The sequence below is a fragment of the Bos javanicus genome, chromosome 1 (assembly GCF_032452875.1).
Source record: "Bos javanicus breed banteng chromosome 1, ARS-OSU_banteng_1.0, whole genome shotgun sequence".
NCBI classification, from domain to species: domain Eukaryota; kingdom Metazoa; phylum Chordata; class Mammalia; order Artiodactyla; family Bovidae; genus Bos; species Bos javanicus.
The window spans coordinates 130,189,117-130,216,696 of NC_083868.1; the positions used below are offsets into that span (position 1 = coordinate 130,189,117).

The following is a 27,580-nucleotide window of genomic DNA, read 5'->3' on the forward strand; positions in this document are numbered from 1 at the left end:
TCTTGGTGCGCAGGTTTCTGTAGTTGTGGCGTGTGGCCTCAGTTGTTGAGTCATGCAGGCCCTTGAGCACATGGGCTGCAGTAGTTGTGGTGCATGGACTTAGTTGTTCTGCACCATGTGGTATCTTGCCAGACCAAGGATTGTACCCATGTCTCCTGCATTGGCAGGTGGATTCCTTACCACTGAGCCACCAGGAAGCCCCCTGCATTGACCTTTTACCTGGGTGTCTATTTTGGTTAAGTAGACTAATGGTTGCCTGCAGAGATTTGTTTATACTCTCTGTAGCAAAGCTCTTCTCCACCAAGGATACTTTACAATAATACTGAAAATCAGGAACTAGTAACTCTGTGTGGTTGAGATCTTGTTCAGAGGATTATTTTTACTTATTTATATACTTACTTACTTATTTGGCTTCATCATACAGCACATCTTTTGAGATCTTAGTTCTCTGACAAGGGGTTGAACCCAGCCCCTTGGCAGTGAAAGCTTAGAGTCTTAACCACTGGGCCACCAGGGATTTCCCCAGAAGATTAATTTTGTGGAGAACTTTATGTGTACTTAATTCTCTATAGTAATAACCATGTTTTGGTTGTATACTGGTACATTATCTACTCAGTTCAATTCAGTCCAGTCGCTCAGTCGTATCTGACTCTGCGACCCCATGGACTGCAGCAAGTCAGGCCTCCCTATCCATAATCAACTCCCGGAGTTTACTCAAACTCATGTCAGGTAGGGTGAATAAGCTCAGGAATGCTTGGTACTGTTTCATGACTCAGTGAAGAAAGGCCCATTGTTACTAAGGAAGTAAATAGTAATCTCCAAGGAGACTACCGCCTTCTGGTTTTTAACATTTATTTAATTTTTAAAAAATGAAATATTTTTCTTGAAGGATAGTTGTACAACATTTTAGGTATACAACATAGTGATTCATAAGTTTTAAAGATTATACTCCATTGATAGTTATTATGAAGTATTGATATATTCCCTGTGTTGTACAATACTTTTTTTTTCTAGTTTTTTTTTTTTTATTGAAGGGTAATTGCTTTACAGAACCCTGTTGTTTTCTGTCAAACCTCAACATGAATCAGCCATAGGTATACTTATATCCCATCCCTTTCTAACCTTCCTCCCGTCTCCCTCCCCATCCCACCCTTCTTGGTTGATACAGAGCTCCTGTTTCAGTTTCCTGAGCCATACAGCAAATTCCCGTTGGCTATCTATTTTACATATGGTAATGTAAGTTTCCATGTTACTCTTTCCATACATCTCACCCTCTCCTCTCTTCTCCCCATGTCCATAAGTCTATTTTCTATGTCTGTTCCTCCATTGCTGCTCTGTAAATCAATTCTTCAGAAGCATTTTTCTAGATTCTGTATATATGTGTTAGAATACGATATTTCTCTTTCTGACTCACTTCACACTGTATCATAGATTCTAGGTTCATCCACCTCATCAGAACTGACTCAAATGCGTTCCTTTTCATGGCTGAAACCTATATGCAGGTCAGGAAGCAACAGTTAGAACTGGACATGGAACAACAGACTGGTTCCAAATAGGAAAAGGAGTACGTCAAGGCTGTATATTGTCACCCTGCTTATTTAACTTCTATGCAGAGTACATCATGAGAAACGCTGGGGTGGAAGAAGCACAAGCTGGAATCAAGATTGCCGGGAGAAATACCAATAACCTCAGATACGCAGATGACACCACTCTAATGGCAGAAAGCGAAAAGGGACTAAAAAGCCTCTTGATGAAAGCAAGAGAGGAGAGTGAAAAGGCTGGCTTAAAACTCAACATTCAAAAAAACTAAGATCATGGCATCTGGTCCCATCACTTCATGGAAAATAGATGGGGAAACAGTGGAAACAGTGTCAGACTTTATTTTTTGGGGCTCCAAAATCACTGCAGATGGTGATTGCAGCCATGAAATTAAAAGACGCTTACTCCTTGGAAGGAAAGTTATGACCAACCTAGATAGCATATTGAAAAGCAGAGACGTTACTTTGCCAACAAAAGTCCGTCTAGTCAAGGCTATGGTTTTTCCAGTGGTCATGTATGGATGTGAGAGTTGGACTGTGAAGAAAGCTGAGCACCAAAGAATTGATGCTTTTGACCTGTGGGTGTTGGAGAAGACTGTTGAGAGTCCCTTGGACTGCAAGGAGATCCAACCAGTCCATCTTAAAGGAGATCAGTCCTGGGTGTTCATTGGAAGGACTGATGCTAAAGCTGAAATTCCAATACTTTGGCCACGTTATGCGAAGAGTTGACTCATTGGAAAAGACCGTGATGCTGGGAGCGATTGGGGGCAGGAGAAGGGGACGACAGAGGATGAGATGGCTGGATGGCATCACCGACTTGATGGACATGAGTTTGAGTAAACTCCAGGAGTTGGTGATGGACAGGGAGGCCTGGCGTGCTGCGATTCATGGGGTCACAGAGAGTCGGACATGACTGAGAGACTGAACTGAACTGAATATTCCATTGTGTATATGTACCACAACTTCTTTATCCATTCATCTGTTGATGGGCATCTAAGCTGCTTCCATGTTCTAGCTATTATCAATTGTGCTGCAGTGAACAATGGGATACATGTGTCTTTTTCAATTTTGGTTTCCTCAGGGTATATGCCTAGAAGTGGGATTGCTGGATCATATGGCGGTTTTATTCCTAGTTTTTAAAGGAATCTTCATACTGTCTTCAATAGTGGCTGTATCAATTTGCATTCCCATCAACAGTCCAAGAGCGTTCCCTTTTCTCCACACCCTCTCCTCTATTATTTGTAGACTTTTTTACGATGACCATTCTGACCGGTGTGTGGTGATATATCTCATTGTGGTTTTGATTTGCATTTCTCTAATAATAAGCAATGTTGAGCATCTTTTCATGTGTTTGTTAGCTATCTGTATGTCTTCTTTGGAGAAATGTCTGTTTAGGTCTTTTTCCCACTTTTTGATTGGGTTGTTTGTTTTCCTAGTATTGAGTTGTATGAGCTGCTTGTATATTTTGGAAACTAATCCTTTGTCAGTTGTTTCATTTGCTATTATTTTCTCCCATTCTGAGGGTCTTTTCACCTTGCTTAGAGTTTCCTTTGCTGTGCAAAAGCCTTTAAGTTTAATCAGGTCCCACTTGTATACTTTGTTTTTATTTACGTTACTGTAGGAGGTGGGTCACGGAGAAGGCAATGGCACCCCACTCCAGTACTCTTGCCTGGAGAATCCCATGGATGGAGGAGCCTGGTAGGCTGTAGTCCATGGGGTCGCTAAGAGTCAGACACGACTGAGCAACTTCACTTTCACTTTTCGCTTTCATGCATTGGAGAAGGAAATGGCAACCCACTCCAGTATTCTTGCCTGGAGAATCCCAGGGACGGGGGAGCCTGGTGGGCTGCTGTCTATGGGATTGCACAGAGTCGGACACGACTGAAGTGACTTAGCAGCAGCAGCAGGAGGAGGTGGGTCATAGAGAATCTTGCTTTAATGTATGTCATCTAGTGTGCTGCCTGTGTTTTCCTCTAATAGTTTCTGGTCTTACATTCAGGTCTTTAATCCATTTTGAGTTGATCTTTGTGTATGGTGTTTGGAAGTGTTCTAATTTCATTGTTTTGCTTATAGCTGTCCAGTTTTCCTGGCACCATTTACTGAAGAGGCTGTTTTTACCCTGTTGTGTGTTCTTCGCTCCTTTGTCAAAAATAAGGTACCCATAGGTGCATGGATTTATTTCTGGGCTTTCTATCTTGTTCCATTCGTCTATATTTCTGTTTTTGTGCCCGTACCATACTGTCTTGATGACTGTAGCTTTGTAGTATAATCTGAAGTCAGGAAGCTTGATTCCTCCAGCTCCATTGTTCTTTCTCAAGACTGCTTTGGCTTTTCGGGGCCTTTTGTGTTTCCATATGAATTGTGAAATTTTTTGATAGTTCTGTAAAAGATGCCATTGGTAATTTTATAGGGATCACATTGAATCTGTAGATTGCGTTTGGTAGTATAGTCATTTTCACGATGTTGATTCTTCCTACTTAGGAACATGGGCTGTCTCTTCATCTGTTTATGTCATCTTTGATTTCTTTCATCAGTGTCTTATAATTTTCTGTGGACAGTTCTTTTGTCTCCTTAAGTAAGTTTATTCCTATATACTTAATTCTTTTTGTTGCAATGGTGAATGGGATCGATTCCTTAATTGCTCTTTCTGATTTTTCATTGTTAGTTTATAGAAATGCAAGTGATTTCTGTGTATTGATTTTATATCCTGCAACTTTGCTAAATTTACTGATTAGCTCTAGTAATTTTCTGATACTATTTTTAGGGTTTTCTATGTACAGTATCATGTCATCTGCAAACAGAGAGAACTTAAATTTTCTGATCTGGATTCCTTCTATTTCTTTTTCTTCTCTGATTGCTGTAGCTAGGACTTCCAGAAGTTTGTTGAATAATGGTGGTGAAAGTGGACACCCTTGTCTTGTTCCTAATCTTAGGGGAAATGCTTTCAGTTTCCCACCATTGAGAATAATGTTTACTGTAGGCTTATCATATATGGCCTTTCCTATGTTGAGGTAGGTTCCTTCTATGCCCATATTTTGAAGAGTTTTAATCATAAATGGTTGCTAAATTTTGTCAAAGGCTTTTTCTGCATCTATTGAGATGATCATATGGTTTTTATCTTTGAATTTGTTAATATGGTGTATCATATTGATTGATTTGCTTATATTAGAGAATTCTTGCATTCTTGGAATAAACCCAACTTGATCATGGTGTATGAGGTTTTTGATGTGTTGCTGAATTCTGTTTGCTAAAATTTTGTTGAGGATTTTTGCATCTGTGTTCATCAATGATATTGTCCTGTAGTTTTGTTTTTTTGTGTTGTCTTTCTCTGGTTTTGATATCAGGGTGACAGTGGCCTCGTAGAATGAGTTTGGAAGTGTTCCTTCCTCTGTAATTTTTTGAAAGCATTTTAGAAGGATAGGCATTAGCTCTTCTCTAAATATTTGATAGAATTCTCCTGTGAAGCCATCTGGTCCTGGGCTTTTGAATTTTTGGGAGATTTTTGACCACAGCTTCAATTTCAGTGCTTGTAATTGGATTGTGCATAATTTCTATTTCTTCCTGGTTCAGTCTTGAAAGATTGAACTTTTCTAAGAATCTGTCCATTCCTTCCAGGTTTTCCATTTTGTTGCCATATAGTTCATAATAGTCTTTTATAATCCTTTGTATTTCTGCATTGTCTGTTGTGACCTCTTTTTCATTTCTAATTTTGTTGATTTGATTGTACAATATACTCTTGTAGCTTATTTTTTACATGGTAGTTTGTACTTCTTAATGCCTTACCCCTGTTTGCCCCTTCCCTTCCCCTCTCACTGGTAACCAGTAGTTTTTTCTCTGTATCTGAATTGTTTCTTTAATTTAATTTTGTTTTGGCTGCACTAGATCTTTGTTTCTTTGAATGGGCTTTCTCTAGTTGTGGAAAGGGGGCTTATTCTCTGGTTGTGTTGCTTGGGTTTCTCATTGTAGTGGCTTCTCTTGTAGCACACAGGCTCTAAAGGGTGGGCCTCAGTCATTTGGTACATTGCTTTAGTTGCCCCAAGGCATGTGAAATCTTCCTGGACTTGGAATGGAACCTGTGTCCCCTGCTGTGGCAGATGGATTCTTAATCACTCGACCACCAGGGTAGTTCTTAGGTATATTTATTTCTAATAGTAGGTACATGCCTATCATTTAAAATTTAAAAAGAATACAGTGAAATGTAAGTCTTGTGCCTCTCCTAATTCTCTGTGAGGAGATAATTATTCTCTTAAGTTTTTTTTTGTTCTTAGATAACCCATGTATTTATTTATTTTATTTATTTTTTTGGCTGTGCCACTCGGCCTGTGCGGTCTTAGTTCCCCTACTAGGAATTGAACCTAGGCCCTTGGCAGTGAAAGCATGTAGTCCTAACCACTGGACTACCTGGGAATTCCCAACCTGTGTATTAATGAATATGTTGTTGTTTAGTAGGTGAGTTGTGCCTGACTTTTTTGTGACCCCATGGACCGTAGCCTGCCAGACTTCTCTGTCCATGGGATTTCCCTTGCAAGAATACGGTAGTTGGCTGCCATTTCTTCTCCAGGGGATCTTATGTCTTCTGCATTGGGAGGTGGGTTGTTTACCACTGAACTGCCTGGGAAGCCACTTTTAATGAATATACACACAGGTAAAAGCCCGCCCTCAGAAATGGTAGCTGGCATGCACATTTTTCTTTGTGTCTTTTCTTATTACTTAGCAAGATATTTGATATTATGTATCTATCATCACAGAACTGCTTTATTCTTTTTCATGGTTTCTTAGTATTCTGTTGTGTCAATGTAACATAAATTTTCTCTATTTGTATATGAATTAACATTTAAATTGTTTCTAATCTTTTGCTATAGTTTTGATGTGGCCAGGTTTGAATTCAAGATTTGCAGGCTATGTGTGGAGACTGAGAAAGAGGAAAAGGCCATTCTAATGTTTGAGACAAGGGAGGAGGATAGCAGGAGAAAATCTGGAAAGGTAGGAGAATGAAGGGAGAGAACAAACAATTGAAGGAGGCAGGATTAAAGGATAGGGGTGAAATAGGCCGGATGTGTCCAAGGCAGGTACTAAAACTGCTGTCTTGGTACCAGACTGTTTGAAGTTATTAACCATATAATCTTGGGCAAGTTGCCTGTTCTCTCTATGCCTTCATTTCCTCATCTGCGAAATGGGATAATAACACCTCATTGTATGTTGCTGTAGAGCTGTTGGTACAGCATTCCTCCACATTGAGAAAGCTTTCTGTTCCCTGACCCCGCCCCCCCACTTTGCTATTTTTCAGCCTTTACAGCTCAAGTGTATTTCTCCCCCAAACCATCTTGATTGCACCAAGAGCCCCACTTCTGTATCCTATACCTTTGTCTTAGATGTCACCTCATTCCTTTGAAATTCTCATATCTAATTATTTACCCCATCTGATGGTGGAGGACCATCTTTTGTATTGTTTTGTGTAATTTAGTTTTACCTGCAACCACCACTAAAATACTTGTTAGCACAGTGTCTAGCATATAGTATGGAGAAGGAAGTGGCAGCCCACTCCAGTCTTTCCTGGAGAATTCCATAGTCAGAGGAGCCTGCTAGGCTACAGTCCATGGGGTCTCAAAAAGTCAGACACAACTGAGTGACCATTACTCACCCACTCACTAGCATATAGTAGGCACTTCATAATATTTGTCTTAAGCTGAAGAAAGCCATGGGCCTTAGGAACATTGAACCTAGAAAAATGCTAATCTTTCCACCCTTTCCCCAGTCACCCAGTTTTCAATCCTGAAGCAACTAGTGGTTGAAGATGTGTTTTTCCTCAGTTTATATAAACAAATACATATATATGTACATATTTATATATCTCTCCCTCTTTAAAACTAAAACAATATCATACTCTAAACATTGTTATGCACATTGTAGTCATCCCCAAAAAGAATGATGTTTGATTCTGTGCACACTTGACCCATATAAAATTGTAAGCATTGTTAGGTTTTCACTTAAGACTCACGCTGTAGTATCAGTAGCTGTGACTGGTGAGTCAACTGTCTAATTACAGTGAGATTATAAGAGCATGTTTTTCTGTCCAACAAAGAAGCTTTGTAAATAAAATTTTAACATCTTGAAAAAAATGAGAGGCACCATTTTTTTTTTAATTTTGATAATTGTAGATTCACATGTAGCTATAAGAATAATACAGAAGAATCCTGGCTACCCTTTACTCATATTTCCCTAGTAGTAACATCTTGCATAACTATAGAAAAAATATCCGAACCAGGAAATTGATACAGTCCATCTACCTTATTCAAAAGCCACCAGTTTTTTGTGTAATTTTTGTATTTATTTCTGTACATTTTCATCACATGTATAGATTTGTGTGATCACTACAGTCAAGATAACAACAGTTACATCACAATCTTGCATGCTACCTCTTTCCCTCCCATCCTTTTAACCTCTGACAACTACTCTGTGTTCTCCTTCTCAATGATTTTTGTCACTTTAAGAGTTTTTTTTTTTTTTAAATGGATGACTTTAATTTTAATAAGGGATTACTTTCACTGCATTAAATTCTCAAAGCCTTTAAGGTGAGAACCGTGTTTATATCGTGTGCTCAGTCATTCAGTGGTGTCTGACTTTGCGACCCCATGGATTGTAGCCTATCAGGCTCGTCTGACTGGAGTTTTCCAGGCAGGAATACTGGAGTGGGTTGCCATTTCCCACTCCAGGAATGCTGCTTCTTAAAGTGACTTCTGTGGACTTAGGGGACAGGGATTTGAACCCTGGTTGGAGAAGATTCCACATGCCTTGGGGCAACCAAGCCCCTGTGTCACAACTACTGATTCCAAGCTCTATAGCCCATGCTCTGCAAACAAGAGAAGCCACCGCAGTGAGAAGCCTGAGCACCACAACTAGAGAGTAAACCTCTGTTTGCCACAACTAGAGAAAGCCTGAGAGCAGCAGCAGAGACCCAGTGCAGCCAAAAATTAAAAATAAGTAAATGTTAAAAAAAGAATGCTGTATAGGGAAGTCCCTGGCATCCAGTGGTTAGGACATAGCACTGTCACTGCTGGGAGCCCAATTTAGATTCCTAGTCAGGGAACTAGGATCCCACAAGCTGTGTGACATGCCCCTCCCCGCCTCAAACACACAAAAGAATGCTGTGTAAATTCTCTAGTTTGTAACCCTTGAGTTTGGTTTTTTTCATTTAGCATAATTCCTTGAAGATCCATCCAAGGTATTGCACATATCAGTAGACATTCTCTCGCATAGCCGTAGTATAGTTATCAGAGTTAGGAATTTAACATTGGTAAAATATTATTATCTATAATCCATATTCCAGTTACACCAGTTGTATTAAGTATATTTTTTCCCTAGTGGCTCAGATGGTAAAGAATCTGCCTGCGATGAGTGAGACCTGGGTTTGGTCCCTGGGTTAGGAAGATCCCCTGGAGAAGGGAATGACTGACTACCTACTCCCAGTATTGTTGCCTAGAGAATTCCATCGACAGAGGAGCCTGGCAAGCTACTGTCCATGGGGTTGCAAAGATCAGATAGGACTAACTGACTGACATGTTCACTTCTTTCACTTTATATTGTCTCTACCGTTGCCAAAGCCACTGTCACATTATGGTTGTCAGGTCTCAGTAGTTCCCTCAAATATGGAGCTTTTTTTTTCTCCTTTAATAACTGATATATTTGGAAAGTATAGGTCAGTTTATATTGTAGAATGTTGCTCATTTGGGTTGGTTGTTCATCATGATTAGATCCATATTATGGATTATGGGTTTTTGGCAGGAGCACCATGTTTGATTACTTGATTAAAGTGATGTTGGCCTGATTTCTCCATATAAAGTTGTTAATTTTTGCTTTGGTTGTTAATAAATATTTTTGTGGGAGTCTAAGTAACGATTGTGTTTCTTATCAAACTGTCACCAATTTTAGCATCCCTTGAGGGTTTTTTTTCCCCCTGAATTATTATTATCAAGGTTACAAAATGGTGATAAACTTAAAGGTCAGCAAAAAGGCAAAGCTGACTTATACTTCAGCATCCAGTTAAGAAGTAGAAAAAACAATTCTTATATATATATGTTAATAATATAAAGGCAAGCCTAAAAAGGCAAGGGTTAAATTGTATAGAAAAGGATAATAAATTTAGGCCCTCTCCAAAAGTGTAATTTATAAGAGAAAAATGTTGCAGTAAGGAATAATTCTTGAGAAGTTAAGATTTGATGGTGAATTATAAAATTATAAAAGCTTGTTTGAATATCTGAAGGTAGAGGTGGTTTAATAAAATTTCTTAGGACAGTGTTGCTGCTGCTGCTAAGTCGCTTCAGTCATGTCCGACTCTGTGCGACCCCATAGACGGCAGCTCACCAGGCCCCGCCGTCCCTGGGATTCTCCAGGCAAGAACACTGGAGTGGGTTGCCATTTCCTCCTCCAATGAATGAAAGTGAAAAGTGAAAGTGAAGTCGCTCAGTCGTGTCAGACTCTTAGCGACCCCATGGACTGCAGCCTACCACGTTCCTCCGTCCATGGGATTTTCCAGGCAAGAGTACTGAGTGGGGTGCCATTGCCTTCTCCAAGACAGTGTTAGATTTCCAAAAATTTACAAAGATTGCCCAGAGTTCCTATATACTCTGCATCCAGTTTCTCTTATTAACATTACCGTGGTACATTTGTTACATTGATAAACCAGTGTTGATAAATTGTTATTAATTGAAGTCCATGTTTTATTGGATTTCTTTGGACTTTAATGTAGTTTTTCTGTTTTTGAATTCCACCCAAAATACCACATTGCATTTAGTTGCTGTATTTCCTGAAAGGTCCTTTTGCTTCCCTGGTGGCTCAGACAGTAAAGCGTCTGCCTGTAATGTGGGAGACCTGGGTTCGATCCATGGGTCAGGAAGATCCCCTGGAGAAGGAAATGGCACCCCACTCCAGTGCTCTTGCCTAGAAAATCCCATGGACAGAGGAGCCTGGTAGGCTACAGTCCATGGGGGTCGCAAAGAGTCAGACATGACTGAGTGACTTAACTTTCCTTTTCCTTTCCTTTCTTTTAGCTGACAGTTTCTCAGATGTTCTTTATATTTGAAAACGTTGATAGTTCTGAGGAATACGGATCAGGTATTTTTGCCATGGTATCCTTTAATTGGATTTCTCTGATTTTTTTATGATTAGACTAGTGTTATGAAATTTTGGGAGGAAGACTTCAGAGATACAGTGCCATTTTCATCACATACTGTCAACATGCATTGTTTGGATTTTTTTTTTTTTTTGATTGGGCGAAGTGGCTTTATTAGAGAAAGCCAAGATTACAGAGGACTTAAGAGTTGGCACTGGGGCTCTTCTTGCCAAAGGTGGGCACAACTTTGACAAAGCATGGGTTGTAGTAAGTACACCTCTTGGCCTGGCCCCATCTTCTTTTTCTCTCATTTGTCCACCTTGGGAGTCTGACCTCTTACTTTGCCAGCACAGTCCAGGGAACCATGGACTTTACCTCCAAGCATGCGGCCAACTACTTCCAGAGTGCTCAGAGCCTCCACCTCACACTGGCCCAGGGTAACCTCATCCTCTAGGGGTGTGCCTGCCAGGAGCAGGACTTGATCTTCTGGAGGGAGCAATGCCCTCCAACGAGGCTCCATGAGCCTTGATCTGAGCGACCATCTCCTGGCCGGTCACCTTGAGAGTGTGTAGCTCCTGGCTCTGAGCATGTTGGTGACTAGATTGTGGACAGCACTGCCAGTACCCCGAAGATGAAGTCAAGAAAGGAAAGAGAGAGGGCGCGCACGTGCTCTCCGCCTGCTATGTGCTGTGTCACTCAACATGACTTGTTGATGTGGCTGGTGATCACCTGGCTGAGAAGGTGCTTGTCAGGTTTCTCCCTTGTAAAGTTGTTTTCTTCCTCTTTTCATGTTATACTCTTTGAATGAACGAGTATACGCTTTGAATGAAAGATTATACGCTTTGAATGAAAGAACTGGGTGTGGCCCACTCTTAAGGAGAGGGGAGCTGTGCTCCATCTCTTTGAGGAGTGGGCTGATTGTACATAAATTCTTCCTCATGGTATATATGTCTCCTTCCCCACCCCCATTTATTTGCTTATTTGGTCATTTATATTATTATGGATTTGTGGATATTTATTTTATAGTTTAGGTTATAATCCAGTACTACTTGCTTTATTGTGTTGTTCAAAATGTTCCAGCTTGGCTACTGGGAATTTTTTGGTTGACTCCTATTTCCTTTTGACATTGTTGTTGTTTTAGCACTTTCTTACTTTCTTGTACCACAAGATGCTCAGGGCTTACCGTGTTTATTTTCTGCTACACTCCTAGGACCAGTCCTTTCTCCAAGGGACCTTGGTTCCTTTTTTTGGAGGCTGGTATTTAGAAACTAAGATGTGTCTCAAACTACTACACAATTGCACTCATCTCACACACTAGTAAAGTAATGCTCAAAATTCTCCAAGCCAGGCTTCAGCAATATGTGAACCGTGAACTTCCTGATGTTCAAACTGGTTTTAGAACAGGCAGAGGAACCAGAGATCAAATTGCCAACATCCGCTGGATCATGGAAAAAGCAAGAGAGTTCCAGAAAAGCATCTATTTCTGCTTTATTGACTATGCCAAAGCCTTTGACTGTGTGCATCACAATAAACTGGAAAATTCTGAAAGAGCTGGGAATACCAGAACACCTGATCTGCCTCTTGAGAAATTTGTATGCAGGTCAGGAAGCAACAGTTAGAACTGGACATGGAACAACAGACTGGTTCCAAATAGGAAAAGGAGTACGTCAAGGGTGTATATTGTCACCCTGTTTATTTAACTTATATGCAGAGTACATCATGAGAAACGCTGGACTGGAAGAAACACAAGTTGGAATCAAGATTGCCGGTAGAAATATCAATCACCTCAGATATGCAGATGACACCACCCTTATGGCAGAAAGTGAAGAGGAACTAAAAAGTCTCTTGATGAAAGTGAAAGTGGAGAGTGAAAAAGTTGGCTTAAAGCTCAACATTCAGAAAACGAAGATCATGGCATCCGGTCCCACCACTTCATGGGAAATAGAGGGGGAAACAGTGTCAGACTTTATTTTTGGGGGCTCCAAAATCACTGCAGATGGTGACTGCAGCCATGAAATTAAAAGAGCTTACTCCTTGGAAGGAAAGTTATGACCAACCTAGATAGCATATTGAAAAGCAGAGACATTACTTTGCCAACAAAGGTCCGTCTAGTCAAGGCTATGGTTTTTCCTGTGGTCATGTATGGATGTGAGAGTTGGACTGTGAAGAAGGCTGAGCGCCGAAGAATTGATGCTTTTGAAGTGTGGTGTTGGAGAAGACTCTTGAGAGTCCCTTGGACTGCAAGGAGATCCAACCAGTCCATTCTGAAGGAGATCAGCCCTGGGATTTCTTTGGAAGGAATGATGCTAAAGCTGAAACTCCAGTACTTTGGCCACCTCATGCGAAGAGTTGACTCATTGGAAAAGACCCTGATGCTGGGAGGGATTGGGGGCAAGAGGAGAAGGGGATGACGGAGGATGAGATGGCTGGATGGCATCACTGACTCGATGGGCGTGAGTCTGAGTGAACTCCGGGAGTTGGTGATGGACAGGGAGGCCTGGCGTGCTGCGATTCATGGGGTCGCAAAGAGTCAGACATGACTGAGCGACTGATCTGATCTGATCTGATTAAGTGTACTTATTATTACTGGTTATCACTGCCCCTAGGCCTTCTTGGCTGACAAAGCAAGAAAATACTCAAGTATATGAACCTGTGAATAAATAATTTCTAAATAGATATTTCTGTTATTTTGTTCTTGAGTTTTAAAATTTTTTGGTTGTGCTGTGAAGCATGCAGGGTATTTATTAGTTTCCCAACTAGGGATCAAACCCTTGCCTCCTGCATTGGAAGTGTGGAGTCTTAACCACTGCATCACCAGGGAAGTCCTGTATTTTTTATTTATTTCTTTATTTAAAAATTAAAAAATTTAATAAGGGTTTCTTATTTTAACCATCTCAACCCATTATTAAATTAAACATGTGTTTTTACTGGTGTTTCCAACTCTAAGTCATTCTAGCGTCTTGTTGCTTAGCTGCCCCACTGCGGTGGTTAGAAATCTGGCTTTTGGTTTTCTTAGCAGTCTTTCAGTATCATATCTTTTTGCCTTTTTATGCTGTTCATGGATTTCTCACGGCAAGAATACCGAAGTGGTTTGCCATTCCCTTCTCCAGTGGAGTGCATTTCATCAGAGCTCCACTGTGACCCGTCCATCTTGGGTGGCCCTGCATGGCATGGCAATTGTTTCATTGAGTTAGACAAGGAGGTGATCCATGTGATCAGTTTGGGGAGTTTTCTGTGATTGTGGTTTTCATTCTGTCTGTCCTCTGATAGATAAGTATAAGAGGCTTCCGGAAGCTCCTAATGGGAGGGACTGGCTGTGAGGGAATCTGGGTCTTGCTTTGATGGTCAGGGTTCAGTAATCTTTAATCCAATTTTCTGTTGATGGGTGGGGCTGTGTTCCCTCCTTGTAGTTTGGCCTGGCCAAACTATGATAGGGTAATGGTGACAATGGCTGCCTCCTTCAAAAGGGCTTATGTCACATACCACACCTCCCAAGTCTGCTGTAGCCAGAGCCCCTGTCCCCATGGCAGGTCACAGCTGACCCGTGCATCCGCAGGAGACACTCAGACACTCAAAGGCAGATCTGCCTCAGTCTCTTGTGGGGTCCCTTGGTCCTCGTGCAGACAAGGTTTTGTTTGAACCCTCCGAGTGTCTGGTGGGTTTGGGGTTTGATTGTAAACGTGATTTCACCTCTCCTGCCATCTTGTTGGGGCTTCTCTTTTGCCCTTGGACTTGGGGCATCTCTTTTTGATGGGATCCAGTGTTTTCCTGTAGATGGTTGTTCAGTGGTTAGTTGCAATTTTGGAGTTCTTGCAGGAGAAGATGAGTGCACATCCTTCTACTCCACCATTCAGTACCTAAATTATGATTGTGATTAGACAGTGTAAAGGACAAACAGGTTCAAGGGATTAGATTTGATAGAGAGAGTGCCTGAAGAACTATGTAACACTGTACAGGAGGCAGTGAACAAAACCATCCCCAATAAAAAGAAATGCAAAAAGGCAAAATGGTTGTCTGAGGAGGCCTTGCAAATAGCTGAGAAAAGAAGAGAAGCGATAGGCAAAGGGAAATATATCCATAAGAAAAGGAGAAATATATCCATCTGAATGCAAAGTTCCAAAGAATAGCAAGGAGCGATAAGAAAGCCTTCTTAAGTGCTCAATGCAAAAAAATAGAGGAAAGCAATAGAAAGGGAAAGACTAGAGATCTCTTCAAGAAAATTAGAGATACCAAGGGAACATTTCATGCAAAAATGGGCACAATAAAGGACAGAAATGGTATGGACCTAACAGAAGCAGAAGATACGAGGAAGAGGTGGCAGGAATACAGAGAAGAACTTACAAAAAAGATCTTAATGACCCAGATAACCACCCATCACACCAGATGGTGTGATCACTCTCCTAGAGCCAGGCATCCTGGAGTGTGAACTCAAGGGGGCCTTAGGAAGGATGACTATGAACAAAGCTGGTGGAGGTGATGGAATTCCAGCTGAGCTATTTCAAGTCCTAAAAGATGATGCCATTAAAGGGCTGCACTCAATATGCCAGCAATGTACAGTGTAATGTATGTAATTGTGTTTTAAAAAACCCTAAAATTCTAAGGAGTCAGAAGTCAGTGTGAGCTGGACTAGTAAGGGACTGCGTCCTGGAAGTCAGACTTGAATTAAGTCTTGAAGGATTTGGTGCTTAAATTTTCTTAATTGAGGGATGGGACAAAATCTAGATTGTTAGGCAGAAAGGGAGCTAGTGCCAGAGACAAGTGGAGATAATCTTATCTGATAAGGGAAGGAGGAAAAGGATTTAAGGAATGCCACCCCCCTCTGCCCCCCCAACCCCTGCCAGTGTACCTCTACTTAATGTAATATGTCAACTCAGTCATTCCTGGGATGCTTCATTCTGCTGACCACATAACATAAGGTATCATGTGACTGACTTAGTGAATGTGATAGTGATGTTTCTTCTGAATGTTTTTTTTCAAGTCTCAAAAATAACTGAAGATTTTATAAGCAAACCATTGATGTGCTTATAATTGTGTGTTAACATACCTGTCTGTTAGTCTATATAGAAACTATTGCCCTGCCTATGTTAAGGAAATTCTGGTTCTGTTTATAAGGGGAAGAATCCTTTTGAAATGGAAAGTTGACTTCATAATGCTGATTTTAATACTGAGTTTTCTAAAGGCTGATGCTTAAAGTATGCTGGGAAAGAAATTACAGAACTTAAGAATTCTTAAGGAATTGTATATCATGCATTCAATGACCAGACTTTAGCTGATTTTATAGAGATGTTCTTAAAAGTTCGTGAGAGTAATAAACACTTAAAGACCATATAAGGCTTTTTGAATAGTTGACATAAAAAACAAAAGTGAGAATGTTGTAAAATTTTAGTGAACATTATGGATAATTTTAGTGAACATCTCTACCCTTTAGAAGAAAAGCCTGTTTTTTTTTTTTTTTTTAAATCACAACCCATGACTTTCAGGATCCTGGTTCCCAGACCAGGGATTGAACCTTGGCCCTGGGAGTGAATATGCTGAGTCCTAACTACTGGACGGCCAGGGAATTCCCAGAAAAGCCTGTTTTTTAAACTATGCCATTAATATAGTTCTGTGAACCTTGTTCTAAGGGTATGCCAAAGTGAATGTCTTTGTGTGGTGGCCATATTTACAGGTTGTGGTGCCAATGAAAAATATGTTGTGATTTTAACTACTGAAAGTTTAAGTAATCTACTTTTATAAAACATAATAGGAACTGGGAAATTATTTTAATGGCTGTTTTCTAAAATATTCACAGGGCTTTTTCTTTTCAAGAGGTCAAATAATTTGTCAGGTTATTTCTGTTATTTCTTTATCTAGAAAATGTGATAACAGTGTTAACCCATTTGTTGTTAAGTGATCTAACAGTAATTGAATGCTTTGCTAATACGATGTGGAGTACTAATGAGCTGACTCTGGTTAAAATTCAGACCTTGGGAATGCCAGATTGTTCTTCAGAGAGGTTCGGGATTTCCTAGGCACACAAGTTAGAGATTTCATGAAAACTGTGGCAGGGAACCTCTGCATTTTAGAGCTTTATTTTAGTTGAGTAATAGGGACCTAGAGAAGGAGGCTACCAGCTCTAGGGTGTGCAGGCTGCAATGGATTCCCTAGGGCACATAGGGAAGCTCTTCATTGAATTTACCCTTCTCACGCCTGAGAATTGTTGCAAGAGCTTTTCTAATTACTTGGTTAGCCTGACATCCACCTTAACCCTGTTCCAGGCTTTACTGCAAAAGAATTTCTCTCTGGCACAGGTACTTCTTCAGATATCAGATATTGGAAGCTATTTTACTGTAGATATATTTTTAAATCTAAGGAGGTTAGAAAGATTGTGTTTTTGATTTTGTGTTGTTCAGTTCAGTTCACTCACTTAGTCGTGTCTGACTCTTTGCGACCCCATGAATCGCAGCACGCCAGGCCTCCCTGTCCATCACCATCTCCTGGAGTTTACCCAAACTCATGTCCATCGAGTTGGTGATGCCATCCAGCCATCTCATCTTCTCTCGTCCCCTTCTTTTCCTGCCCTCAATCCCTCCCAGCATCAGGGTCTTTTCCAATGAGTCAACTCTTAGCATGAGGTGGCCAAAGTATTGGAGTTTCAGCTTTAGCATCAGTCCTTCCAATGAACACTCAGGACTGATCTCCTTTTGGATGTACTGGTTGGATCTCCTTGCAGTCCAAGGGACTCTCAAGAGTCTTCTCCAACACCACAGGTCAAAAGCATCAATTCTTCGGCACTCAGCTTTCTTTACAGTCCAACTCTCACATCCATACATGACCACAGGAAAAACCATAGCCTTGACTAGACGGACCTTTGTTGGCAAAGTAATGTCTCTGCTTTTGAATATGCTGTCTAGGTTGGTCATAACTTTCCTTCCAAGGAGTAAGCGTCTTTTAATTTCATGGCTGCAGTCACCATCTGCAGTGATTTTGGAGCCCCCCAAAATAAAGTCTGACACTGTTTCCACTGTTTCCCCATCTATTTCCCATGAAGTGATGGGACCAGATGCCATGATCTTCATTTTCTGAATGTTGAGCTTTAAGCCAACTTTTTCACTCTCCTCTTTCACTTTCATCAAGAGGCTTTTTAGTTCCTCTTTCCTTTCTGCCATAAGGGTGGTGTCATCTGCGTATCTGAGGTTACTGATGTATCTCTAAGCAATCTTGATTCCAGCTTGTGCTTCTTCCAGCCCAGCGTTTCTCATGATGTACTCTGCATAGAAGTTAAATAAATGAAAATATGTAGCCTTGACGTACTCCTTTTCCTATTTGGAACCAGTATGTTGTTCCATGTCCAGTTTTAACTCTTGCTTCCTGACCTGCATATAGGTTTCCCAAGAGGCAGGTCAGGTGGTCTGGTATTCCCATCTCTTTCAGAATTTTCCACTGTTCGTTGTGATCCACACAGTCAAGGGCTTTGGCATAGTCAATAAAGCAGAAATAGATGTTTTTCTGGAACTCTCTTGCTTTTTCCATGATCCAGTGGATTTTGCCAATTTGATCTCTGGTTCCTCTGCCTTTTCTTTTTTTTTTTTTTTTCCTCTGCCTTTTCTAAAACCAACTTGAACATCTGGAAGTTCACGGTTCACATATTGCTGAAGCCTGGCTTGAAGAATTTTGAGCATTATTTTACTAGCATATGAGTGAGTGCAATTGTGTGGTAATTTGAGCTTTCTTTGGCATTGCCTTTCTTTGGTATTGGAATGGAAACTGACCTTTTCCAGTCCTGTGGCCACTGCTGAGTTTTCCAAATTTGCTGGCATATTGAGTGCAGCACTTTCACAGCATCATCTTTCAGGATTTGAAATAGCTCCACTGGAATTCCATCACCTCCACTAGCTTTGTTCATAGTGATGCTTTCTAAGGCCCACTTGACTTCACATTCCAGGATGTCTGGCTCTAGGTCAGTGATCACACCATTGTGATCATCTGGGTTGTGGAGATCTTTTTTGTACAGTTCTTCTGTGTATTCTTGCCACCTCTTCTTAATATCTTCTGCTTCTGTTAGGTCCATACCATTTCTGTCCATTATCGAGCCCATTTTTGCATGAAATGTTCCCTTAGTATCTCTGATTTTCTTGAAGAGATCTCTAGTCTTTCCCATTCTGTTGTTTTCCTCTATTTCCTTGCATTGATCGCTGAGGAAGGCTTTCTTATCTCTCTTTGCTATTCTTTGGAACTCTGCATTCAGATGTTGATATCTTTCCTTTTCTCCTTTGCTTTTCACTTCTCTTCTTTTCACAGCTATTTGTAAGGCCTCCCCAGATAGCCATTTTGCTTTTTTGAATTTCTTTTCCATTGGGATGGTCTTGATCCTTGTCTCCTGTAGGATGTCATGAACCTCCGTCCATAGTTCATCTGGCACTCTGTCTATCAGATCTAGTCCCTTAAATCTATTTCTCACTTCCAGTGTATAGTCATAAGGGATTTCATTTAGGTCATACCTGAATGGTCTAGTGGTTTTCCCTACTTTCTTCAATTTCAGTCTGAATTTGGCAATAAGGAGTTCCTGATCTGAGCCATAGTCAGCTCCCGGTTTTGTTTTTGCTGACTGTATAGAGCTTCTCCATCTTTGGCTGCAAAGAATATAATCAGTCTGATTTTGGTGTCGACCATCTGGTGATGTCCATGTGTAGAGTCTTCTCTTGTGTTGTTGCAAGAGGGTTTTTGCTATGACCAGTGTGTTCTCTTGGCAGAACTCTATTAGCCTTTGCTGTTCTTCATTCTGTACTCCAAGTTCTCTTGGCAGAACTCTGTTAGACTTTGCTGTGCTTCATTCTGTACTCCAAGGCCAAATTTGCCTGTTATTCCAGGTGTTTCTTGACTTCCTACTTTTGCATTCCAGTCCCCTGTAATGAAAAGGACATCTTTTTTGGGTGTTAGTTCTAGAAGGTCTTGTAGGTCTTCATAGAACTGTTCAACTTCAGCTTCTTCAGCATTACTGGTCGGGACATAGACTTGGATTACTGTGATATTGAATGGTTTGCCTTGGAAACAAACAGAGATCATTGTGTTGTTTTTGAGATTGCGTCCAAGTACTGCATTTTGGACTCTTTTGTCGACTATGATGGCTACTCCATTTCTTTTAAGAGATTCCTGATCACAGTAGTAGATATAATGGTCATCTGAATTAAATTCACCAATTCTCATCCATCTTAGTTTGCTGATTCCTTGAATGTCGATGTTCACTCTCGTCATTTCCTGTTTGACCACTTCCAATTTGCCTTGATTCATGGACCTAACATTCCAGGTTCCTATGCAATATTGCTCTTTCCAGCATCGAACCTTGCTTCTATCACCAGTCCCATCCACAACTGGGTGGTGTTTTTGCTTTGACTCCATCCCTTCATTCTTTCTGGAGTTATTTCTCCACTGATCTCCAGTAGCATATTGGGTACCTACTGACCTGGGGAGTTCCTCTTTCAGTATCCTATCTTTTTGCCTTTTCATACTGTTCATGGGGTTCTCAAGGCAAGAATACTGAAATTATTTGCCATTCCCTTCTCCAGTGGACCACATTCTGTCAGACCTCTCCACCATGACCCATCTGTCTTGGGTGGCCCCCTACCCCATGATTTAGCTTCACTGAGTTAGACAAGGCTGTGGTCCATGTGATCAGATTGGCCTGTTGTCTGTTATTGTAGTTTCAGTCTGTCTGCCCTCTGATGCCCTCTCTCAGTGCCTGCCGTCTTACTTGGGTTTCTCTTACCTTGGATGTTGGGTATCTCTTCATGGCTGCTCCAGCAAAGCAGAATAGCCCATAAATGCTGATAATGGCTTAGACTGAGGCTGGGCCAGGGACAGTGGGAGTGTTGGTTGAATTTGGTATGTTTTGAGCTCAAAGCCCCTTTTTTTTGTTGTCCTTTCCTCTGAGATGTTGTTTGACAGGGGAGCAGACAGGAGGATATCAGTAGTTTACATTGTAAAAATATTGGAAACAATCTGTTGTTGTTTAGTGGCTAAGTCATATCCAACTGTTTTGTGATCCCATGGACTGAAGCCCACCAGGCTCCCCTGCCCATGGAATTCTCCAGGCAAGAATACTCGAGTGGATTGCCATTCCTACACCAGGAGATCTCCCGACCCATGGATTAATCCCGTGTCTACTCCATTGGTAGGCAGATTCTTTACCACTGAGCCGCCTAACAGTGGTATATCCACAGAATGTTTATACCATTGGTATATCCAGATGTTGAAAAAAAGAATGAGGAATATGCCCATGAACTGATATAATGTGATTTACAGGATCTATTGCTAAAGGAAAAAAAGCCTAAAATCCAAGTACAGAGAAATGACTATTTTTATGTTAATTTGGTTAACTAAGATATATTTAAAAGGCATCTTTCAAGTTTGCATTTCTCCTTGTTTCCCAGTTTTTACCAGTGTTTGATAAAATTTGAAATCTCATCTTGAATTGTAAACACTTGTCACACAGTTCTTTGGTGTATGTGAGTAGTTAATTGTTCTCTTCTCTGTCCTTTTCCTTGGGTCACATGGAATAGCCCATGTGGGAATGCTTGTATAAGTTAGTGTTTGAGACTCTGGGAGAAATGCTTGGTTCCTATAACCCTCTCTACCTTCTTGCAAAATGTTGTATGTACTTATTTTTTGTTATCATTATATATTATAATTTCTTTAAGAGAAGAACAAAAGGTTGTGAAAATTTAGCACTGTACCATCAGCTATTTTTTACTTCATTATATTTTTTTGCCACTCTGCAGAGCATTTGGGATACTAATAATGATAATAATTACTTTTATTATTTTGGCCATGGGGCAAGCAGGATCTTAGTTCTCTGACCAGGAATCAAATGAACACACTCTCCCCTGCCCCCCAGTAATGGAAGCTCAGATTATTAACCACTGGACTGCTGGGGAAGTCACTTTATTTTATTACTGTTTAATAGACATACTTAATTTTTACACATAGTTTTATGTAACACTTCTGAAGTGAGTGACATGTTTTCTAAATATTTTCATCAGCTTTATGTCTATAGAAGCCTTATATCTAAGATACTGATGATATTTCAGTAAGAAAAAGTGTTATTGGAGTTGCTGTTTTCTTCAAAACAGGAATGGAATTAAGTAAAATGCCTTTGGAGTGAAGCAGAACATTAAATGGGAGTTTAGCTACATGTGCAGTTTAATTCACTAAGTGAACATTTTTTTATTACCTGATGTAATCAGTCATTTTGCAGGTACTTGGATTGTAAATTTGAATGTTACTCTCTACTTGTCCTGCAAGGGATATAAGCAAAGTAGTTATTTGTAATGCACTGTGATAAATGAAATAGAAGCCACAGCAGGATCCCATGGGAGTGAGCCTTGGGGGCTCAGAAAGGGCTCTAGAGAGAATGTCACTGACCTGGGGCGGGTGTATAGGATCTGGCCTGCTGGACAGGGTGATGGAATGGGCACCATCTGCACCAGCACCAGAGGTTTATACTCCAAACTCTCATACTTAATCTTGTTGTTACCAGAATTTAGTCAAATTATGTCTTGTATTTTAGGTAAATGAGAGATGCACTGTGGAGGACAGTTCAAAATAGGGGTTATCTCATTGTTTTAGTTTAAGGAGGAGATACTATTGGTGTCCCTTAGTTCTGAGATAAGAATACTTACAGCTCAAACAGGAAGGATTTTATTAAGCAGGCAGTTTTTGTAACGACAGACTAGTTACAGCTCTGTTACAGCTCAAGCAGGGTGCAGGCAGTGAACCCTAGAAATGTGAGCGCAGGCAGACCTCTGAAGGAGTGCCCCAATCCCTCCTGGCTTTCCTTTCTATACTGTCTCCTCCCCCTGGAGCCTGATTGCTCAGCCCTATGCAAAATAAGGCTTGTACTTGCCAACAAAATGGGCATACACTCAAGGCCAATCAGGGAAGGGGGCATGTTTTCCTGCCAGAGGTTCTCATTCTGGTCCTCAGCCTCCTCTTTCCTGGGCTTTTTTTTTTCTTTTCTTTTGCGTGCCCTCTCAGTGGTTCTTCTAGCCATGCCCATCTTGGACTTCTTTTTATATTCCAGCTACCTAACATTGGTGTGTTTGTGTGTGTGTGTGTGTTCAGTCATGTTTGACTCTGCAACCCCAGGAACTGTAGCCCACCAGGCTTCTCTCTCCATGGAATTTTCCAAGCAAGAATACCCAAGGAGTGGGTTGCCATTTCTGACTCCAGTGAATCTTCCTGACTCGGGGATTGAACCTGAGTCTCTTGAGTTGACTGCATGGGCAGGTGGATTGTTAACCACTCTACCATCTGGGAAATAGAACTCTAAATGCTCCCTTTTGTATGTCCCTTTATTTATTAGACCATAATTTAGTTGTTAGGGTGAATTAATGGTGAGTAGAAATGACTAGCCCTTGGGCCTATAAGTGGGAGTGCAAGAACGTTTCAGTGAGTCTTTTGTTCAGAAGAGTCTTGAGGTTTTATGTAACTAGAGGAGAGGAGGTTGACCCGACTCCGAGAGAAGCAAAGTGGAATTTTGGGAGAAAATGTACTTTCTTAAGGAGGCTAGTGTTAGAGATGATGACAAGCCAGGTAGATGTGCTCACACTACAAGACTTCAGTGAGATGGATACTGCTGTTGCCTCAGTTACAGATACTGTAAAAGAATAGTTTCTGTCATCATATGTGTATGCTGGTAGTATTTGGACCCTAATTTGGTTTATTAATTTACTAATCTGCAGTCTATGGGGTCGCGAAGAGTCGGACACGACGGAGCGACTTCACTTTCACTTTTCACTTTCATGCATTGGAGAAGGAAATGGCAACCCACTCCAGTGCTCTTACATGGAGAATCCCAGGGACGGGGGAGCCTGGTGGGCTGCCATCTATGGGGTTGCACAGAGTTGGACATGACTGAAGCGACTTAGTATATATAGTATGTATAATCTATGTATAGACTGGCCCCCCAGGCGAAGAATTGCCTGCCAATGCAGGAGATACACGAGACTCAGTTTCTATCACTGAGTCACGAAGATGCCCTGGAGAAGGAAATAGAAACCCACCCCAGTATTCTTGCCTGGAAATTCGCATGGACGGAGGAGCCTGGCGGGCTGTGGTCCATGGGGTCACAGAGTTGGACATAGCTTATTGACCACACCACCACCACCACCAATCTATATATATTGGTTTTCCCATGATCTTAAAAAACATTTCCAGTATACAAACTATTCCGCCGCTAGCCCTCAGCCACCCTGTTCCTATTTATGACATTCCTCCAAAACTGCCTCTTTCCAGGAAAACTTGTTTATTAGCCTTTAATGTGGTCTTCTTGGAGAAGGCAATGGCACCCCACTCCAGTACTCTTGCCTGGAAAATCCCATGGATGGAGGAGCCTGGTAGGCTGCAGTCCATGGGGTCGCTAAGAGTCAGACACGATTGAGCAACTTCCCTTTCACTTTTCACTTCCATGCATTGGAGAAGGAAATGGCAACCCACTCCAGTGTTCTTGCCTGGAGAATCCCAGGGCGGGGGAGCCTGGTGGGCTTCCGTCTATGGGGTCGCACAGAGTCGGATACGACTGAAGTGACTTAATCAGTTAGCAGTGTAGTCTTCTAGAATTTCTACATATAAATAAAGGCAATAAAAATAGAGACACTTTTTCCTGTCTATCCAAAAAGGTCACCGATTCCAAAAGTACGGTGTTAACACCTGTTGATCTGCAGATTGGTCTTCTTACCCTTTCCTTTGTACTTTGTGTTTTTTACTTAACAATCGACCCTTCCCTTTGTATGTTGTGTTTTTTACTTAACAATGGAGATCTTTACAGAAGATCTTCCTGTAGAGTAGTTTTGTTTCATTTTCCAGTATGTAGTTTTTGTTTTGTAAGATTTCCCTTTGATAATTTATTTAACCAGTTCTCTGTTGACTTGTTTCTGTTTTTTCATTTTTGTAACAGTGTTACAATGAAGTACCTTGTACATCTGGCATTTTGCCTGTATGCAAGTAAATAATTATGGAATAAATTCAGATGTGGTATTACTAATAAACGGCCATATACCTTTGTAATTTTTATAGATATTGCTAGGTTGCCCTTATGTTTGCACCCTGACTCTCCCACCAGTGAAAAGGGATAATTTGTGTTTCTTTCCTCCTTCCCCAGCTTTATTGAGATTTAATTGACATAAAACATGTTTGAATTCAAGGTGTGCAGTGTGATAATTTGATATAGGTATATATTGCAAAAGATTTACCACAATAAGGTTCTTTAAAATATCCATCACATAATTTACATACTTACTGTTCTGTTCTTAAGGTGGGTGATGTGTATTTACTCACAGCCTTGCCATCAATGTACCATGACAAAGAGGTTGAAAATTGGGTCTAAGTATAGTCTTAATTTGCATTTTTCTAATGAGTGAGGTTGAGAGTCTGTCCATAGTTTCAAGACTCCTCCCCTTTCCCCCTGCTTTTTTCTGTGACTTTAACTATTTTAGGGGTTTTGAAGCAGAAATTGTTTTATACATTTATACATTTTTTTTTCCTAATTCAAGTTTAACAGGTACAGCAGAGTGTATAAATCTTAAGCATGTAGTAAGGTTTGATTTTTATAAGCCTCTGACACTCAATCTGGATTTTTTTTGGTGATTTTTTTACCAGAAGATGTCAACAAAAGTTTCAGACAACAGCCAAGATGGTTTTTTTTCCTTTTCGGATGGTCTTTCCGTGATTTGTGCACTGAAATGTTAAAGGGTTGTAGTTGTCTCATTGGGCCATCAGGAAGAAGAACCAGGTTCACAGGAGGCATTCCTGCTACCTGGTAGTGACTGTAAGATGCATTCTGTGTCAGAGGTGTTCAAATGCAGAAAACACTTCATCTTAAAAATGATGAAATACATTAGATAATGTCAGATTGTTTTCCTTAGAGTTCATACTAATTTACACTGTCAACAGGAAGGTAAAATGTTTTGGTTGTTTCACATAATCTCAAATAAGTTGATACTGTCAGATCTTTTTGTCAGTCTAACATGTAATATAGTGGTTCACTGTTTTTTTCCTCCTTTTAATTTTTTTTTCAGTGAAGTCTAACTCATACAGTAAATGGCAAAAAATCATCAATGTATAATATCATGATTTTATCTCAAAGTAAATAGATCCATGTAACCACCACCAAGAAGTAGAACATTGCCAAGAGCCCACTTGTGTGCCACCTCCCAGCCCACTTACTTCTGCTTGTTTCTTTCCCAAAGAAGTCACTATTCTGAAAGCTAACACCCTAGAATCAGTTTTGCCCATTTTTTGAATGTTTTCTACATGAATCATGCAGTAGGGGTACCTTTGTATCTGATGTCTTTTATTTAACAATATGCTGGTGACACCCGAAACTAATACTGTAAACAAACAAAACAAACCAATATGTCAGTGCCACCGGGGAAGGGAAAACGGAAATACTTTACATTTGAGAATGGCATTATTTTCAAAAGGAACCACTTTTTTCATGATCGAGGCCATAATGATGGGGAGGGGAATGGTCAGAAACCAGGAGCCCAAATTAGGATTCTCATACTGCCTTGCCCCAGCTGGATGACTTTGAGATCACATGAACTCAGTGACTATAATGATCCCTACTCCAGTTACATGAGAGGCTTTCTATGAGGATTCTCTGAAATAGTACATGTGAAAATGCTCAGCATTGAAACAATGGTGATGTTGTTACTTTAATTCTGATTGTGATGGTATTAAAAGGTGGGGGCCTTTAGAAGATAATCAGATCATAAGTTAGAGCTCTCATTATGGCATTAAAAGTGTGTGTTAGTCTGTCAATCAGATCTGACTCTCTATGGACCCCATGGACTATATAGCCTGCGAGGCTCCTCTGTCCATGGAATTCTCCAGGCAAGAATACTAGAGTGGGTTGCCATTTCCTTCTCCAGGGGATCTTCCTGATGCAGGGATTGAACCCGGGTCTCCCGTGTTGCAGGCAGATTCGTGACCATCTGAGCTACCGGGAAGCTCCATTACGGCATTAGTGTCCTTATAAAAAGAGAGTTGAGAGAGCTTGCCGCCTCTCTTCTGTTGTGCGCCATATGAAGATACAATGAGAAGATGGTGATCTGTAAACCATGAATAGGTCCCTCAGCTAGAACCTGACCTTGATGGCAGCCTAATTTCAGACTTCCAGCTTCTGGAACTGATATTTTTTGTTTAAGTTGATCTCCCTCTTCTAAAAAAGAGAAAACTCCAATATATTTGTAACATTTATCCTTGTTAAGTGTCATTGTGAGTTGTTCCATGTGGCTTAGTAAAATGAACAAAAATATGTTCTCATTCCTACAGTGTCTAAGAGTGATTCCCACTATTTGTGTATGTTTGAATCACTTATGATTTTTATTTTATTGAGGAGTTTGCAAATCATTTTTATTGCTGAAATATCTTTTTGTAATTCAGATACTCATATCTGAATAGATTTAAAACATATACATCTGTGGTCTTTGAATCCTTTTTCTGAATTATTTATATTTGTAATATGTAATAGATTGCTGTGGTTCAAAGATTAAAAGTATAAAAAAAGTAAAGTCTCCCACTTCTACATGAACTGTCCAGTTCATGTCTACCCCAATTGCCTAACATCTGACTCTACCTAGGAAAGTAATATTACTAGTTTCTGTATAATCTTCCATTGTCTTTTACTGTGGTGGTAGTGGTAATTGCTCAATCGTGACACTCAGTCATGTCTAACTCTTTGGAGTTCCATGGAGTTTGGGCTGCCAGGCTCCTCTGTACTGGAGTGGGTTGTCATTCCCTTCTCTAGGGGGTCTTCCTGACCCAGGGATTGAACCCAGGTCTTCTGCACTGCAGGCAGATTCTTCACCATCTGAGCCACCAGGGAAGCCCAAAGAGAATATGAATATAGATTACATCTTTATCCCTCTGCCCAAAACACATTACAGCAACTATC

The 27,580-nt window shown here is 40.6% G+C and overlaps 1 protein-coding gene and 1 pseudogene across 3 annotated transcripts in view; one reads left to right on the forward strand and one right to left on the reverse strand.

Annotated features, from left to right (window-relative positions):
- PIK3CB (phosphatidylinositol-4,5-bisphosphate 3-kinase catalytic subunit beta) overlaps positions 1-27,580 on the forward strand; it is a 179,840-nt gene that overhangs the window by 14,696 nt on the left and 137,564 nt on the right. Inside the window, exon 1 of one of the 3 annotated variants that reach the window (XM_061420451.1) lies at positions 20,082-20,797. The exons of the other annotated variants lie outside the window; for them this stretch is intronic. The gene's annotated coding sequence lies outside the window, so the exon portion shown is untranslated. Of the gene's footprint in view, positions 1-20,081; positions 20,798-27,580 lie in introns of those variants that run through there. 3 annotated transcript variants of the gene reach the window in all.
- Positions 10,618-26,640, reverse strand: LOC133252918 (ubiquitin-like FUBI-ribosomal protein eS30 fusion protein; annotated as a pseudogene).